The sequence below is a fragment of the Stegostoma tigrinum genome, chromosome 3 (assembly GCF_030684315.1).
Source record: "Stegostoma tigrinum isolate sSteTig4 chromosome 3, sSteTig4.hap1, whole genome shotgun sequence".
Lineage (NCBI taxonomy): Eukaryota > Metazoa > Chordata > Chondrichthyes > Orectolobiformes > Stegostomatidae > Stegostoma > Stegostoma tigrinum.
Window position 1 is genome coordinate 131,626,057 of NC_081356.1, and position 17,879 is coordinate 131,643,935.

Consider the following 17,879-nt stretch of genomic DNA (forward strand, 5'->3'; position numbering starts at 1 on the left):
TCACCTCCTTTCTCCTTGAAAACCTCCAGGAAGCGCTCGCAAAGCTTGGCACTCCGGAAGGTCACGTCGTAAAAACCTCTTCCAGGGAAATCCTGCAGGCAGTAAATGTCCGCAGCAGCAAACCCACAACAGTCCAACAGAACCCTCTTCACGAAGCAGGTGCGGACCACAGGTGCGCCTTCATCCACCTTCTTCACGGAAACACGGATGGTGTTCCGGACCCCCTGACCCGGGGCACGAGCACTCGCCGCAGCCGTCGTTGCAGGTTGGCTGCTCCCCTGAACCAGCATTAGGCCGAAGCCAGCATTAAGATCCACCGGTTGCAAGGGTGCACAGCCAACCCGACGTCTTCCTTCCACCTCTAACACAGTCGCATTCTCCTCTTCTTGGTCCACAAAAGAGTGGGTCTTTATTGTGTTCGAGATGTAAGCTGGTTCACTGAGCTGGAAGGTTTTTTCCCAGATGTTTCGTCACCATTCTCGGTAACATCATCAGTGCGCCTCCGATGAAGTGCTGGTGTTATGTTCCGCTTTCTATTTATCTGGTTAGGTTTCCTTGGGTTGGTGATGTCATTTCCTGTGTTGGTGATGTCATTTCCTGCTCTTTTTCTCAGAGGATGGTAGATGGGCTCCAAATCAATGTGTTTGTTGATGGAGTTCCGGTTGGAATGCCATGCTTCTAGAAATTCTCGTGCGTGTCTCTGTTTGGCTTGTCCTAGGATGGATGTGTTGTCCCAATCAAAGTGGTGTCCTTCCTCATCTCTATGTAAGGATACGAGTGATAATGGGTCATGTCTTTTTGTGGCTAGGTGATGTTCATGAATCCTGGTGGGTAACTTTCTGCCTGTTTGACCAATGTAGTGTTTGTCACAGTTCTTGCAAGGTATTTTGTAAATGACATTCGTTTTGCTTGTTGTCTGTACAGGGTCTTTTAAGTTCATTAGCTGCTGTTTTATTGTGTTGGTGGATTTGTGGGCTACCCTGATGCCAAGAGGTCCGAGTAGTCTGGCAGTCATTTCGGAAATGTCTTTGATGTAGGGGAGAGTGGTTATGGTTTCTGAGCCTGTTTTGTCTGTTTGTTTGGGTTTGTTGTTGAGAAATCGGTGGACTGTGTTCATTGGGTACCCGTTCTTTTTGAATACGCTGTATAGGTGATTTTCTTCTGCTCTTCGTAGTTCCTCTGTGCTGCAGTGTGTGGTGGCTCGTTGGAATAATGTTCTAATGCAGCTTCGTTTGTGGGTGTTGGGATGGTTGCTCCTGTAGTTCAGTATTTGGTCCGTATGTGTTGTTTTCCTGTAGAGTGAACAGTCAATGGGGAACTTCAAACCAGCGTCTACAGGCTCATTTCACAGTTTCTCACTGTTTAACGATGACAAGCCGTTGTGGAGATTTTATGTCAGGCTTGAGCTGAGATGTGTGAAATGGTGGAGCCTGTGTTCACTGTAGAGACAGTGAGAAATGAGGAGGAACACAGTAGTGACTGTAGAAACGATGAGAAACACAGAGAAACTTAATGGTCACCATGGGGAGAGTGTGAAATCCAGAGGAACACAGTGGTCACCATAGAGACAGTGTGAAACTCAGAGAACATACTTGTCACTGTAGGGAGAGTGAAAACCCAGAGAAACACAGTGGGCATTGTAAGGACAGTGAGAATCCCAGAGGGAACACAAAGCCACTGTCAGGATAGAGAGAAACCTAGAGGGCCTCAGTGGTGACTCTAGGGACAATGAGAAACCCAGAGAAACATTGGGGTCACTGTAGGGACAGTGAGAAATCCAGAGAAACACAGGGGTCACTCGGGACAGTGAGAAGCCCAGAGGAAAAGAGCAGTCACTGTCGGGACAGTATGAAACCCAAAAAATATAGTAGTCACTATAGGGGCAGTATGAAACCCAGAGGAAAACAGTGGTCACTGTAGGGACAGTGAGAATCCCAGAGGGACACAGTGGTCACTGTAGGGACAATGAGAAATTCAGAGGAACATAGTTGTCACTGTAGGGACAGCAACTGCACATCAGCCCTTTCAGTTGGTCCCCCGATTGGGTGAAATCGGTCCCCTGAAATCCCAGCACAGAACAGCAAGCATCCCTTCAGTGGGCAGTTTTTACACTGAAAGGGATAATAGCTGATTGAATGCAAGAAGCACCACCCAATGTGATGATCGCATGGAGACGTGGTCAAAGTAAAGAAGGAGCTTCACAGAGGCAGATCTGAGCCTAGTGTTCTCCTACCAGTGTCTATAATAATGTAAATCATTGTCATGTAACCAGTAAGTTGTTGCTATAATACAACAGGGAAACCTTAAACAGTGTAATAACTCTGGGTGAACGGGCTGTCAATTTTAAAAAAATTGTTTTCCATTCAGGCATCACTGCCAAAGTACATGAGCCAGGACTGGAAAAAGAACTCATATAAAACCTCATATTTTGTGAGGAGGCAGCTGGGGAAATTGCTAACTGAGCCACTTCAAGCAGACATTTGCGATTCTGGCCTAACACAGAAATTGTTTTGGGAAATTGTCTGAGTCACAGCAAGGCCCAAAGTGCAGGGAAACTGTTGTAGGTGTGAAGGGCCAGGAAATCCTCCCTTACAGCCAAATGGGTGAGGAACCTCCAATACATCAGCAATGTGTAGGAGGACATAGAACATAGAACAGTACAACACAGTACAGGCTCTTTGGCCCATGATGTTTTGCTGAACTTTAATCCTAATCCTAACCTCCACCCCTACCTCCAGAATTGATGAATAAAATCCTTAAAGAAGATAAAATACCACATCACATTTTGAAACAGAAACAATATTACTGAAAGTTTTAATTTTAGAGATGGACCAAATAGAGCTGAAAGTAGACAGCCTGGAGAAGATAATTCTTGAACTATAGAATAGCTTCGAAACTGATGCTAAAACAGAAGCTGAACAAATAAATGCAGTTCTTTACATAATTGGGAGATAGCAAATGATCTCAATTCTTACAAAGGGATAGAAACTTCAATCAAATTTGCTAAGTATTGAAAAGTCACAATTAATAAAATTCTTAAAAGGGTAAGATTTGATAAAAGATTGCAACATCCAGGTGAATCCGTGGATGATTTCATTAATAATCTTTATGTGCTTTTCTAATGGTGTGACTGTGGTGACATAAGGTCAGGATTTCTAACAGACTGGATTGTAGGAACTACTAATGAGTCTTTGTCAGATCTTTTACAGTCTAAAGAAGATCTGACTCTAGAAAAAGTTTTTTTCAGGTTTTGAGTTAAGTAGAGGCACAGAAAGAAAGCAGATTGATTCTAAGAGAAGGTAAAACTTGGCACAGGAGATCCACAGAAGCTATCTATTTCTTAAGTACAAAACCACAAAGTTAAACCAGATAAGGCAATATAGGTAGGATGGTACAAGACATTAAAAGTATTTGCCAGTACTGTGGGACAAAGAACCTTACAGGCATATAGAACGCTCAGGTTTCATAAATCAAATGTTAGGGAATTGTAAGGAAGCAGATCATTTTCAGAAAATGTGCTGAAGCAGGACAGAGCCACATAAAAACAAATGAGTGAAGAATCCCCGCACAAGAAGATTAAAGAGTTGGAACAGTCTCCCAGATAAACCCAGAGCTTTCCAGTGGGCATGCAAGGACTCATTATAAACATTCTGACAAGCAGCTCTTTGTGTCAGTGTGTAACTAAGGAATGTCAAGTTAGGCGCAGGAATTATATCTAAATCCTTCTTGAGAGCACTCAATGTTTTGGTCTCAGCCACTTTCTGCAGCAGAGAATTCCACAAGGTCACCACTCACTGGTTGAAGGAATTTTTCCTCACCTCATCTAGATCTAAATGGCCTACCCTGTAGCCTTTGGTTGTGTCCCCTGGTTCTGGACTTACCAGTCATTGGGAACATCCTTCCTGTGTCTATCCTGTCTAGACCTATTAGAAATTTCATTGAGGTACCCCTCATTCTTCTAAACACCAGGGAATATAGTCCAAACCAGTCTCTCATCATACGTCAGATCTGCTTTCCCAGGAATTAGTCTGGTAAAACTTTTTTTTGCAGTCCCTCCATGGCCAGAACATCCTTCCTCAGATAAGAAGACCACAAATGCTTACAGTGCTCCAGGAGTGGTCTCACCAAGGCCCTGTGCAATTGCAGCAAGGCATCCCTGTAACGTGCACATGTACACAATGTAAAGGGAAGTTTGAAGTGAATTATCCTTGCAAATGTAGAACAGGTGGGCAGCATGTAATTAGAACTAGGAGACAGAGCTTAAAATTAAGGGATCTTCCTTATTTACGGTGATGAGGCGTATATATTTCTCTCAGGGAGGTTGTGAGTCTATGGAACCCTCTTCCCCAGAGAGTGGTGGAGCTGGGGGTCTCTGAATATTCTAAAGGCAGAGCTAGATCGATTTTTGACTGACAGGATAGTCAGGGGGCATCGCGATAGACAGGAATCCACAACTAGATAAGCCATGAATGGCTAAGCTTGATTGGCTGAGTGACCCCCTCCTATTCCTAATTCATACACTGTTTAGCTGTATACCAGCAGATCCTCAGCTCAAGAAAAGCAATGATTACTCATCTTACCTACACTTATAATTAGGGTGGAGCCATCCATCAAGTATTGTTCCATTGTGACAGTTATAATTGCGGTTATTAAGTACAATTCACTGTTGTATCTATGGTTTCCCAGTAAAGGTTTTGCTGTTCATGTGCCATTCTGCAGTTATTTAAAATTTTCCTAATTTATAGCAACTTTTTTTTGCTGATTTGTCCTTGTTTGATTTTTATATCCTCCACAAATCAAGGAGTCTAATTTCTGCTTTGCCGCTGTTTAGCCTGCACGCTCCACCAGGGCTAACAGCAATGCTGCTCCCTCTGTGATCTCTGTTTACAGACATTCAAATTCTGCAGCCTCCCTTAGTCCCAGCATAGCCCTGAACTCATGTCTCCACCATGTCACACCCTGCGCCTCCCCAAACCCCAGCCCACATCCCTTCCTGGCTGTCCAATTCACTGTCCCTTTGGTATGTGCCACTCAGTGGCCTGAACAGAAAAGGCTACTGCTGGCTGCTCGTGGAAGAGAGAGAAGCAAAATCTTTTCGTGAGACACCAGGTCTCCTCTCCTTTCACAGCAGCATCCAACTCAGGTTATCTCTCCTTTGTGACAGCCTCGCCTTCTCCACTACCTACTTTCTGACTGGGATACCCAGAGGAGCCACTACATTTGCTGCCATTTCTTCCCAATGCCTGTCTCTTGTTGCAAACCTATCAGTGAATGCTGATCGCAAGGCCCAGCGCCCAGGGTCATTGTGCAGGCGCTAGTGCAGTTACCTTGCTCACAGCCTCGTATTCCTGTGTCAAGGTACTGCATGTTGTAACACAATGACAACTGCTTACGTAGCTAAGGTTTTGAAGGGGTTTCTCAGGACCACCGTCAAACCACCGTACTAAAGCTCCTTAGACAGCACCTTCCACACCCACAACCACTTCCAGCTAGAAGGATAAGGGCAGCAGATACATGGCATGGGAACACCACCCCCTGCAAGATCCCCTCCCAGCCACTCACCATCCTGACTTTAAAATATATCACCATTCCTTCACTGTTGTGGGGTCACAATCCTGGAACTTCTTCTCAAACAGCACTGTGGGGGTACCTATACCACTTGGATTGCAGCAGTTCAAGAAAGCACACCCACTACCTCCTCAAATGAGGGAATAGGGCAGGGTGATAAATGCTGGCCCAGCCAGTGACACCCACATCCCATGAACAACTATTAAAAACGTTTGAGCTATGTAAGGAAACAATAACACAGTGGTACATTTTAAAGAGCAGCAAAAGGAGAAGGAGGTGGAAAATTTTGAGTTGGTTGCCGGGCTCTGTAACATTCAGAGAGCTGAGGGAATGGCAATCATTCAATGTCCTGTTTATACTCGGAATGTGCAAGTGGTGAGAGTTGGATCAGATTCTAGGACTACATTGCCCATACTGTGATGTGTTAGCTGATGTTAGCTCAGAAAGAGTCAGGGCACCTGTAAGTGGCTGCATCACCCATGCAGAGTGAGGTCTAATGACAACCGAGGTTTTAGCTCCTGGTTTCTCTCTGGTCCTTTGCGGTGGAGTGTTGGTGTGAGATAAGCATTAACTTTGCCTGTAGCAATCCCTGAAATCCAATTGCCTACCACTGATTATGTTTCCTTTTACTCATTCATGGGAAGTGAATGTCAGTGGGTGGGCCAGTATTTATTAGCCATCCCTAATTACCTAGAGGACAGTTCAGACTCAAACACATTGCAGTGTGTCTGGAGTCACATGTATCAATGCCAGTTTTCCTTCTCTAAAGGATGATAGTGAACCAGATGGGTTTTTCCTCAAACATTGACAACAGTTTTATGGGCATCATTAGACTCTTAAATTGAAAAAAATGTATTCCAATTCTACCACAGTAGGATTTGAACCCAGATCCTCAGAGTAGTATGTCCAATGACAATGCCACTAGGCCATTACCTCCTCTTCAGTATCAGCTACTGATTGGCAATGGAGAATGGCCACTCTGAAGGGGAGCATGGTGAGCACAGGCCTAATGAAACCTCGATACACCTGCTGTTGTGAAGAAGAGAAAATTATCAGAAGGCATCAAATCCCATCATCACCAAATTAAAATATTACTTTCAAACATGCTTTCACACTTTAAAAATATACCAGTGCATTCTTTGCAGAACACTTTAATTAGTTATTTAGTCACTGTGACTGATTCAAACTGACTGTGAAACTGGCTGACACATCAGTTAAGTACAGGGTTACGGAGATGCACAGTACAGTTAGGTCTAGCACAACATGAGTTCCAAAAAAAGGGGCATCTATTTTTAAATGTGTTGGAGAACTTATTGTAACTTCAGAGAGTGGAAGGTGGAAGTGAAGCTGTTCTATTTGTAACTATCCTTAAAGTAGGAATGGGATTTTGTTTTGATATTCTGTGAAGAGATGAGGCGGTTGCTGACTGGTCCAACATTGGTTGCCCATCTGTAATTGCACAGAGGACAGTTACGAATCAGCCACATTGCTGTGCTCTGACAGATTTCATCCCATCATTACTTAAAGGAATTAATTGAATTGAATTAGTTTTCTTGTCACATGTACTGAAATGAGTGCAGTGAACAGTTTATATATCACCATTTACAGCACCATCTTAGGTAGGAAGGTGCATAGGTACAGCTTCTTCAATTGCAAGATCTTAGAAATTAGAGAAATAAAATGCCCAGCATTGCAGAAATAAAAGACCAGGCATTGGTCTTCCAACCCAGGCCACATTGGCATCTAGCCTCTAGTCTGCTCTGGGCCCTAGTCCGGACTGCACTGGGCTTCACCTTGAGGAATATGAGGCTGGATTGTTCTGGTCTTGCCTCAAGACCATGAGGTTAAGCTGACGGCAGTTCAGAACGAGAGACAGCCACAGCGGGCTGGGGACGCCATGCTGGGAGACCGTCACAGGAGGCCGCTATGCCAGGTGGGCTTTTACACCAATTAACAATAATTACATGGTCATAACTAAGGAACATATCCAACATTTTTTTAAAAAAATCATGTTTTAACCATTTGTCATAGTAGGTTTCAAACCCAAATTCCCAGAATGTTAGCTGAAGGTTCTGGTTTGCTTGTTGAGTGAGATCACCACTGTGCCCCTGCCTCTGGAACTGCTGCATTAACGCGGTTACACCCAGAGTGCTGTTCGGAATTAAGTCCTAGGAATTGATTCCAGTGAGAGTGAGCCAATGGTGATGTAGTTCCAGGTGGAATCACATCAATAAAAAAAACATATTTATACCAATTGCACCTTTCATGACAACCCAATGCATTTCCCAGCCAATGAAATTGAAGTGTAGTCACTATTCTAATGAAGGAAATGTGACAGTCAATTCAAACTCCCACAAACAGCAAAGCGTTAGTGACTCAAAAATCTGTTTTTAGTGTTGTTCGTTGAGTAATAAATATTGGCCAAGATACTGAGGGAGACTATTTCTCTCTCATTTTCAAAGTAGTAGCTCTGAATTCTTGAATATCCATCTGTAAGAGCTGAATGTTTGACACGTAAATCGAAGGGCACCATTTGCAATACAGCAGCACTTCCCTAGTAGGACACTAAAGTATCAACCACAGCTTTTGCACTCAGGTCCCTGAACACACAATCAGAACGACACAACTAAAGGCAAGAGTGCTAACCACTGAGCCACTTTAAACATGTCTTGTGATAATAACCTATGTCTAAGCTATGAACTGTGCAGCCATAAGAATAGCCCAAATATTTTTGAAAAACATTAGACAGCACCAAATTATTATTATATTGAAATGAAGCAACAGATTGGCTGGAGAATATCAGTAAATAGCTGGCATCGTGGAACTTTGCACATCTCGAGAAATGGATGAGGTCATTGTGTTTCACTGAGTTGTATTTGATCCTTGATGTCAGCTGGGCCTTTGAGAGAAGGGCGAGGGCTGCTAACTTATAGAATCATAGAATCCCTACAGTTCAAAAAGAGGCCATTCAGAACATCAGGTCTGTACTGACCCTCCAAACAGCATCCCAAACAGACCCAGCACCTTACCCTAACCCTACATTTACCACAGCCAATCCACCTAAACTGCATCGCTTTGGACTCAAAGCACTACATTTTCCCATGTTTTTACAGAGCACTTTCTCAAGTAAGATTCATGGCAGGTTGTTAGCCACGATCCATGGCAATGTTTCTTGCACAGCCTTCTATTCGTCATCTCACCAATTGTGCAACCTGTATCTTCAGTGCCCAGCTCACAGAGCTGTGCAGCCCCAGAGGCCAAGGTGCTCACCACTCTCAGGACTTTGTAACACAGTCCCTAATGGCTCCCTATTTAAACCCCAGGTGCACACCACTTCAGACACCATAAACCAAGACCTGCCCCTCGCAATGCGGTACTGTACCATTATCCCCAGGGAAATGGCCCAGGAAATCAAGTTAGCTCATCACTTCACCCTCAAGGACCTGGACGTACTGGTGGATGGATAAAAGTGTAGAGGTCTGAAGACAGGCTGTTACTTAAAAATGGAGACAAACTCTGAAAATGTGCAGCCCAGAGCTATCTCAGTGTCTTATCTATAAAACAAAACACAAAACATTCACACCACACAAATGCCAAGCGATGACCATGTCCAATTTGGAAGATGGTTATAGAAGAATCTAACCATCACCCCTTGACATTCAGTGGAATTACCTTACTACATCACCAACGAACATACTGGGATTACCACTGACCATAAACTTAACTGGACTCACCACATAAACACAGTAGCTACAGGAGAGGGTCAGAGGCTAGGAATTCTACAGTGCGTGACTCACCTCCTGACTCCCTAAATCCCTGTCGACCATCTACAAGGCACAAGACGAGAGTGTGATGGAATAATCCCCACTTGCCTGGATGGGTGCAGCTCCACTAACACTCAGAATGTTTGACACCTTCCGGGACAAAGCAACCCGTTTGATTGGTGCCATATCTACAAACGTCCACTCCATCCACCACAGACACTCATTAGCAGCAATGTGTACTATGTACAAGGTGCAATGCTGAAATTCACCAAGGGTCTTTGGACAGCACCTTCCAAACCCACAACTATTTCATAGAACAGTACAGCATTGTACATGGCCCTTTGGCCCATGACTTTGTGCCGAACTTTTACCCTAAACCTAAGGTCTATCTAACCTCCACCCCTACCTTATACTATCATCCATATGCCTATCTAATAGCCGCTTAAATGCCCCTATTGAGGAGGCTCCACTACCCTCTCCTGCAATGCATTCCACACCCCGACTGCTTTCTGAGTAAAGAACCTAGCTCTGCCGTCTCCCCTATGTCTACCTCCACTCACTTTAAAAGTATGTCTCCTTGTAATAGCTACCTCCACCTTACGAAAAATTCTCTAGCTGTCTATTCTACCTATACCTCTGATCATTTTGTACACCTCTATCAAGTCACCTCTCATCCTTCATTGTTCTAAAGAGAAAAGCCCTAGCTCCCTCAACCTTTCCTCATAAGACCTTCCCTCCATTCCGGGCCACATCCTGGTAAATCTTCTCTGCACCTTTTCCAACACTTCCACATCTTTCCTGTAATGAGGTGACCAGAACTGGACACAATACTCCAGATGTGGCCGAACCAGGCTTTTGTATAGCTGGAGCATAACTTCCAGGCTCTTGAACTCAATCCGTCTATTAATGAAAGCTAACACTCCATACGCCTTCTTAACAACTCTATCCACCTGGGTGGCAGCTTTCAGGGAACTGTGGACTTAAACCCCAAGATCCCTTTGCTGCTCCACACTGCCAAGAATCTTTCTGTTAACTGTGTAGCCTGCTTTCAGGTTTGTCTTTCCAAAATGAATAACCTCACACTTTTCAGGGTTAAACTCCATCTGCCACTTCTCAGCCCAGCTCTGCATCACATCAATGTCCCTTTGTAACCTAGAACAGTCCTCCACACTGTCCACAAAGTGACCTATCTTCATAACGTCTGTGAACTGCTAATCCACCCTTCCACTCATTCATCCAAATCATTTATAAAAGTCACAAATAGAAGAGGACCCAGAACAGATCCATGTGGTACACCACTCGTAACTGAGCACCATGTTGAATATTTTCCATCCACTACCACCCTTTTGTCTTCTAAGGGTCAGCCAATTCTGAAGCCAACCTGCCACATTTCTCCCCATCCCATGCCTCCTTACCTTCTGCATGAACCTTCTGTGGGGAACCTTATCAAATGCCTTACTTATATCCATGTGTACCACATCCACTGCTCCACCTTCACCCACGTGTTTGGTCACTTCTTCAAAGAATTCAATGCTGTGCTGAAGATGTTACCAAGCACGGTAATGAAACGAATGCGGAAAAACAAACCAGCTGGGCGAGCCAATCAACCTCAACACCCACAACCTCAGCTACAGATCTAGTCCAAAACCTTAGAATTCAATAAGGTTTGTTAGGCATGATCTACCCGTCACAAATCCAAGCTGACTATCACAAATCAAACTGTGCCTATCCAAGTGATCATAAATTCTATCTCTCAGAGCCCTTTCCAATAATTTTCGCACCACTGATGTAAGACTAACTGGCCTGTAATTTCTGGGGCTTTCCCTATTCCCTTTTTTGAACAAGGGAATGACATTCGCCTCTCTCCAATCTTCTGGCAATATGCCCATGGACAGCAAGGACAAAATAATCATCGCCAAAGGCCCTGCGATCTCTTCCCTCGCTTCCAATAGAATCCTTGGATTAATCCATCAGGCCTGGGGGTCTTATCTATCTTCAAATTTCTCAAAATTCCTAGTACATCTTCCTTACTAACATCAACCTCTTCTAACCTACCTGCCTGTTTCACACTAACAGGCAAGGCCTTTATTCATTAGAGTTTAGCAGAATAAGGGGTTCACTAAACTCATACCGGGTATGGAGAGATTGAGTACATCGAGCCTGCACTCATTGAAGTTTAGAAGAATGGAAAGTGACTTTACTGAAACATACAAGATTCTTAGGGGATTTGGCAGAGGAGACGTGGAAAGGTCGCTTTCCCTTGTGGGAGAGCCTAGGACCAGAGGGAATCATCTCAGAATAAGGGCTCACCCATTTAAGACAGAGATGAGGACAAATTTCTTCTCTCAGAGGGTTGTGAATCTGAAATTCTTTACCACTGAGGGCTGTTGAGGCTGTGTCATTAAGTATATTTATTTGCAATCAGTAAGGAAATCAAGGGTTGTGGGGAAAAGGCACATGGAATTGAGGAAGACCAGCGAAGGAGTTTAGATGTTCCATCCAACCTCATTATGTGCTGTTTGAATTATCATCACAGATCCTTAATGCGTGGGAACGATATTCCCCCGTTTATCTGTTTGTCCTCATTAACTCATGTTGATGGGCTGAATGGCCTACTTCTGCTCAATGTGTTATCGTCTTATAGGTCATATGGTGGTGCAGATTCAAAGGGCCAAATATTCTACTTCAGTTCCTGTTTTGTATGTTTATATTTACACTCTTTGTACCCGTATATGGTAGAAATTGCTGGTTTAGAAGGTGCTGTCAGAGGAGCTTTGGTGATTTGATGCAGTGCACTTTCTGGTTGGTGCAAACCACTGACATAGTTTGCCTTTAATGAAGGGAGTCAATCAAGTGTCTGCTTAGTTTTGGATGGTGTTGTTGAGCTTTTTGAGTCTTTATGGAGCTGCACTCATCCAGACATGTGGAGAGGATCCCAACACAGTCCTGATTTGTGCCTTGCAGAAATTGGACAGGCTTTGGAGAGTCAGGAGGTGAGTTACATGCTGTAGAATTCCTAGTCTCTGACATCCTGTTATAGCTACTGTTTGTATATGGCTGTTCCAGATCTATTTTGAGCAAACAGTACTGTGCAGAATGTCATTAGAGGCACTTGCAAGTGATGGGAATGCGTTTGTCAAGCAACAATGTTTAAATTCTGATCAGAGATAATGGGAACTGCAGATGCTGGAGAATCCGAGATGACAAAGTGTGGGGCTGGATGAACACAGCAGGCCAAGCAGCATCTCAGGAGCACAAAAGCTGACGTTTCAGGCCTAGACCCTTCATCAGAGAGGAGGATGGGGAGAGGGTTCTGAAATAAACAGGGAGAGAGGGGAGGCGGACTGAAGATGGATAGAGGAGAAAATAGGAGGAGAGGAGAGTATAGGTGGGGAGGTAGGGAGGGGATAGGTCAGCCCGGGGAGGACGGACAGGTCAAGGAGGTGGGATGAGGTTAGTAGGTAGGAAATGGAGGTGCGGCTTGAGGTGGGAGGAGGGGATAGGTGAGAGGAAGAACAGATTAGGGAGGCAGGGACGAGCTGGGCTGGTTTTGGGATGCATTGGGCGAGGGGGAGTTTTTGAAGCTTGTGAAGTCCACATTGATACCATTGGGCTGCAGGGTTCCCAAGCAGAATATGAGTTGCTGTTCCTGCAACCTTCGGGTGGCATCATTGTGGCACTGCAGGAGGCCCAGGATGGACAGGTCGTCTGAGGAATGGGAGGGGGAGTTGAAATGGTTCGTGACTGGGAGGTGCAGTTGTTTATTGTGAGCCGAGCGGAGGTGTTCTGCAAAGCGGTCCCCAAGCCTCTGCTTGGTTTTCCCAATGTAGAGGAAGCCACACCGGGTACAGTCGATACAGTATTCCACATTGGCGGATGTGCAGGTGAACATCTGCTTAATATGGAAAGTCATCTTGGGGCCTGGGATGGGGGTGAGGGAGGAGGTGTGATGGCAAGTGTAGCACTTCCTGCGGTTGCAGGGGAAGGTGCCGGGTGTGGTGGGGATTTATATGCTGAATCCAGTCCCTTTTCTGGTCAGTGATAACCCCTAGGTCTAATAGGAGGCGATTGAGTGCATTTAAGCCAAAACTAGATAAACGTCAGTGGGGGAACCCAGCTGCCAGCAAGCCCATCTGTGACATGTTTAATCCCAGGCTGAGGCCATCAAGTGGTCCTTGATTGGCCAATAAGAGCCTCAAGTATTGTTGGGATGGAATGAGGGGTTGACCATAGGCCTTTCTGCCTGGAATGTAATTCTGGTGAGAAGTGAGAGGGCAGGGAAGGAGTTGAGATGTTCCACCCAACCTCACTATGTGCTGTTTGAATTATCATCATAGACCCTTAATGCCTGGGAACTATATTCCTCTGTTTCTCTGTTTTTCCTCATTAATTCACATTTTGCAGCTTTAATTCCCCTCATTACTGTCCTTGGTTTGCAATCAAGAGATAAAAGTACATTTGAGTAGGTAGTAAGGTAGTCACCACAGCCCTGACAACAACTAGAATGTCACTGGCTATTTATGCCTTTTTAGCCCACACAAGTTTCCAAACTTCCTTGAGTGTTTGTCTCAGGGGGATCATATACTTCCCACCGAGAAATTCATTCTCAAACCAATGACAGGTAGCCCCAGCTGGAGGTCTATTGCTGCAGGCTTTTCGAGTATTTGATTATTTTCTGAATTACTTAGTTATTTTTGGACACTGCACGCCCAAAATCAATTTCCATTTCCTTATTATTGGAAATAAACATTGTACAGCGCATGTCCATGGTAATGTTTACCATTAATGAAGCCCTGTTCATGGTTTTAACAATTTATGTCTCAGAGCATATAGAACTAATGCAACAGAAAACAACACTCCTTTGTGCTGATGTCTTCAAGAGATCACAGAATGAATACATTAGTCCAAGAAAATGACCAGAGTAAACCAGATCTGAGACTTTGACTCGATTTGACTTTATTTATTATTGTCACATTTACCTAGGTACAGTAAGATGCTTTGTTTTGCATGCAGTATAGGCAGATCATACCATATGCCATACAAAGATAGAATACAAAGTTACTACTGCAGAGAAGATGCTTAACAAGCAAGATCAACATTAGATTTGAAATTATTGAGGTCTATTAATCAGTCTAATAACAGCAGGGAAGAAGCTGTGCTTGAACCAGTTGATACATGTGTTTAAGCTTTTGTACCTTCAGCCTGATGGAAGAGGTTGGGAAAGATTATAACTGGGTGGGAGGGGTTTTTGATGATGTTGACTGCCTTTCTGAGGCAGCAAGAAATACAGATGGAGTCAATGGATGGAAGGTTGGCCTGCATGATGAACTGGGCTGTATTTACAATTCTCTGTAGTTTCTTACAGTCCTGGGCACAGCAGTTGCAATACCAATCTGTGATGCACCCAGGTAGAATGCTTTCTACAGTGCATTTGTAAAAGTTGTGAGAGTCCTTATGGACAGGCTGAATTTCCTTAGCCTCCTGAGGAAGAGGAGGCATTGTTGTGCCTTCTTGACTATTGTGGATGGACCAGGACAGATTGTTGGTGATTGCCACCCCTAGGAACTTGGCGCTGTTGACCATCTCCACCCTCAGCACCATTGATGTAGACAGGGGTGTGCCCTCCTTGCTACGTGAAGCTGATGATCAGCTCTTTAGTGTTGCTGACACTGAGGGAGAAATTGTTATCTTTACACCATGCCTCCAGGCACTCTATCTCTTTCTGCATTCTGTTTCATCGTTGTTTGATATCCGGCCTACAATGTCGTCAGTGAACTTATAGATGGAGTTCGGGCGAAATTTGGCCCCATGGTCATGAGTGTATAGGGGATATGGTAAAGGGCTGAGTATGCAGCCTCGGGGAGTGCTGGTATTGGAGCACTGGGAAGCTCCAATACCAGGGGAGCTGGGAAGCGAGAGCTAATATGAGCCATAACCAGCCTCTCAAAGCACTTTAAAAATATCGAGGTTAGAGCCACCAGGCGGCAGCCACTGAGGCACGTTCCATGTGTTTTCTTTGTGACCTTGTGTTCCAGATAATCACGTATGAGGAAACAAAGGATACTTTAGAGACTTTTAAGTGACCTTGGATAGGCACATGGATCTTAGTATGGTGCAGGGTACACAGGGTAGTTTGATCTTAGTAGGATAATAGGTTGACACAACATTGTTGGCCAAAGGGCTTGTACTGTTCTGTACTGTTCTATGTTCTTTGTTCAAACTCTACATTTATTTTGTCAATTCCTTTTATCATCTTTTTGTGGGAGGGCATTGGTTAGCATTGCCATGAGGCCAGTGGTTTAGGCTTCTATTCTGCACAGCGGAGCAATTTCTCTTTTTATCTCTTCAGGTAGTTTGTGGGCCGTAATGGTTTCCCCTTATCTATGATTAACTATGCGTCTGCAGTTTTCAACCTCTTATTTACAGCATTGTCCATTGTACTGTTCTCTGTATAGCATTTCTCACTGATACCAACCATTCCATCGTTTCTTCACAGTCACTTGCATGCTGTTCCACCATGTTACAAATCAGCACTTCATTATCATATCCATTCTCACTGTACAACAGGCAGAGATGTAGCTGTAACTTACCATCACAATGTCTCTGGATCGGAACATCAACATCCAAAGCTTTCATTTCAAAGTTGCCACCTCCCTGCTGTTAGAAACTTCGCTATCTTTTCAGTTGTTTTGCTTTATTCTTCTTTCAGGTTCAGTTTGGAGCTGTGAACAAGGAGATGTGAGCTAAAGATGACTTTTGGACTGTGGCCAACAGCTTGTGTGATTCTGACCAATTGAACAAGCTTTTGTTTATTTGTGAGGCCAGGCCTGGAAATTAATTGCAGGTTCACTGCTGAACCAAAGCTTCTACTAATGTTTGTCACTGACAAAGGCCATTGTAGACTCATAGAGTCATACAGCACAGAAACGGACCCTTCGGTCCAACCAATCTATGCTGACCATAATCCCAAACTATACTAGTCCACCTGCCTGCGCTTGGCCCAATTCTCTCAAAACATTTGTTATTCATACTTATCTCAGCTGTATCCAATACTTCCTCTGGAAGCTCATTCCACAAATGAACCATTCTCTGTTTATATTGCCCTTATGTATTTTTAAAATCCTTCTCCTCTCATCTTGAAAATATGCCCCCTGGTCTTGAAACCCCACATTTTAGGATAAAGACACCTGCCATTCACCTTATCTATAGCCCATATCATTTTATAACCCTCCGTAAGGTCACCCCTCGACCTCATAGGCTTCAGTGAAAAAATAGCAGCCTAACCAGCCTTTCCCTATAACTCAAGCTCTCCCTTTCAGACAACATCCTTATAAATCTTTTCTGAACTCTCTCCAGCTTAATAATATCCTTCCTATAAGTGGGGTGACCAGAACTGGATGCAGTACTCCAGAATAGGCCTCAACAAATGTCCTGGACAACCTCAATATGACATCTCAACTGCTATGCTCAAAAGCCTGAGCAATGAAGGCACACAAGCTAAATGCTTTCTTAACAACCCTGTCTACATGTGACGCAAACTTCAAAGAATTATGTCCCTGAACCCCTAGGTCTCTCTGTTCTACAACACTGCCTACTTTTATATGAATAATTCCTGTCCTTGTTTGTTTTACCAAAATGCAATACCTCGCATTTATCCAAATTAAACTCCATCTGCCACTCCTCAACGCATTGACACAATTATGTTTCAACAGATAGCAGAAGTTAGCCATTAATGAGGTCAGTACCTTGTAATTGGTTCCAGCAAGTCTGGGAGAGACCTAATGCTGAAACAGATGGCAGATATTGAATAGTAACTGACACCTTGTGGGGAGATGGTCAGTCTGCCAGGCAGAGGCCACAGTTTGCATTGGTTTTGGAGCCTAGTTTCAGAAAGGGGGAGCTTGGGCCATGTATGTGACAGCACAACGATTTGAAAGCTAAAACCTAACTTCCCATGAGCAGCTCTTGGAAGTTCATAGTATAGAAAACTAGGGTAGGAGTATTACTGATCTTTTCTGAGTGAGCTGAAAAGATCACCCTGATCAACATACTCAGAGAATCAACAAATAAATCACCATCTCTCCCAATGGAACAGTGCGCCATGAAAATTGCTGAAGTAATCTGGCCAGTGTTGTGATTTTCCTTTATTTATCCCATAGCTGTATGTACTTGTCTGTGTTGTGAATGGGTTAAAAACCATTAGATTACTTTGCTGTTTAACTTTTGCTCTATTAAATTTATTACATTGTTAATTAATTGCTCAGTCTTTTTTTAAGATGCAACCAGTTTCCTAAATTGGTTATTCTCGGAGTCTCCAATTGATTATACAAGAGCCTGGTTAAGAACAATTGGGATCAATTTTGAGGATCCTTGAAGGTTTTAATTTTACTGTGTTGCAAATACAGATGTGGAAAGGCTGATTTGCCTCAGCTGTCTGTCTCATTGTCATAACACTAACAACTTCCTTTGCTAATTTGTCCCTTAAACTGAGACTAATCTGCCACAGCTACCAAGATTAAGCCTTCATTTCATCTTATAAAAATACAC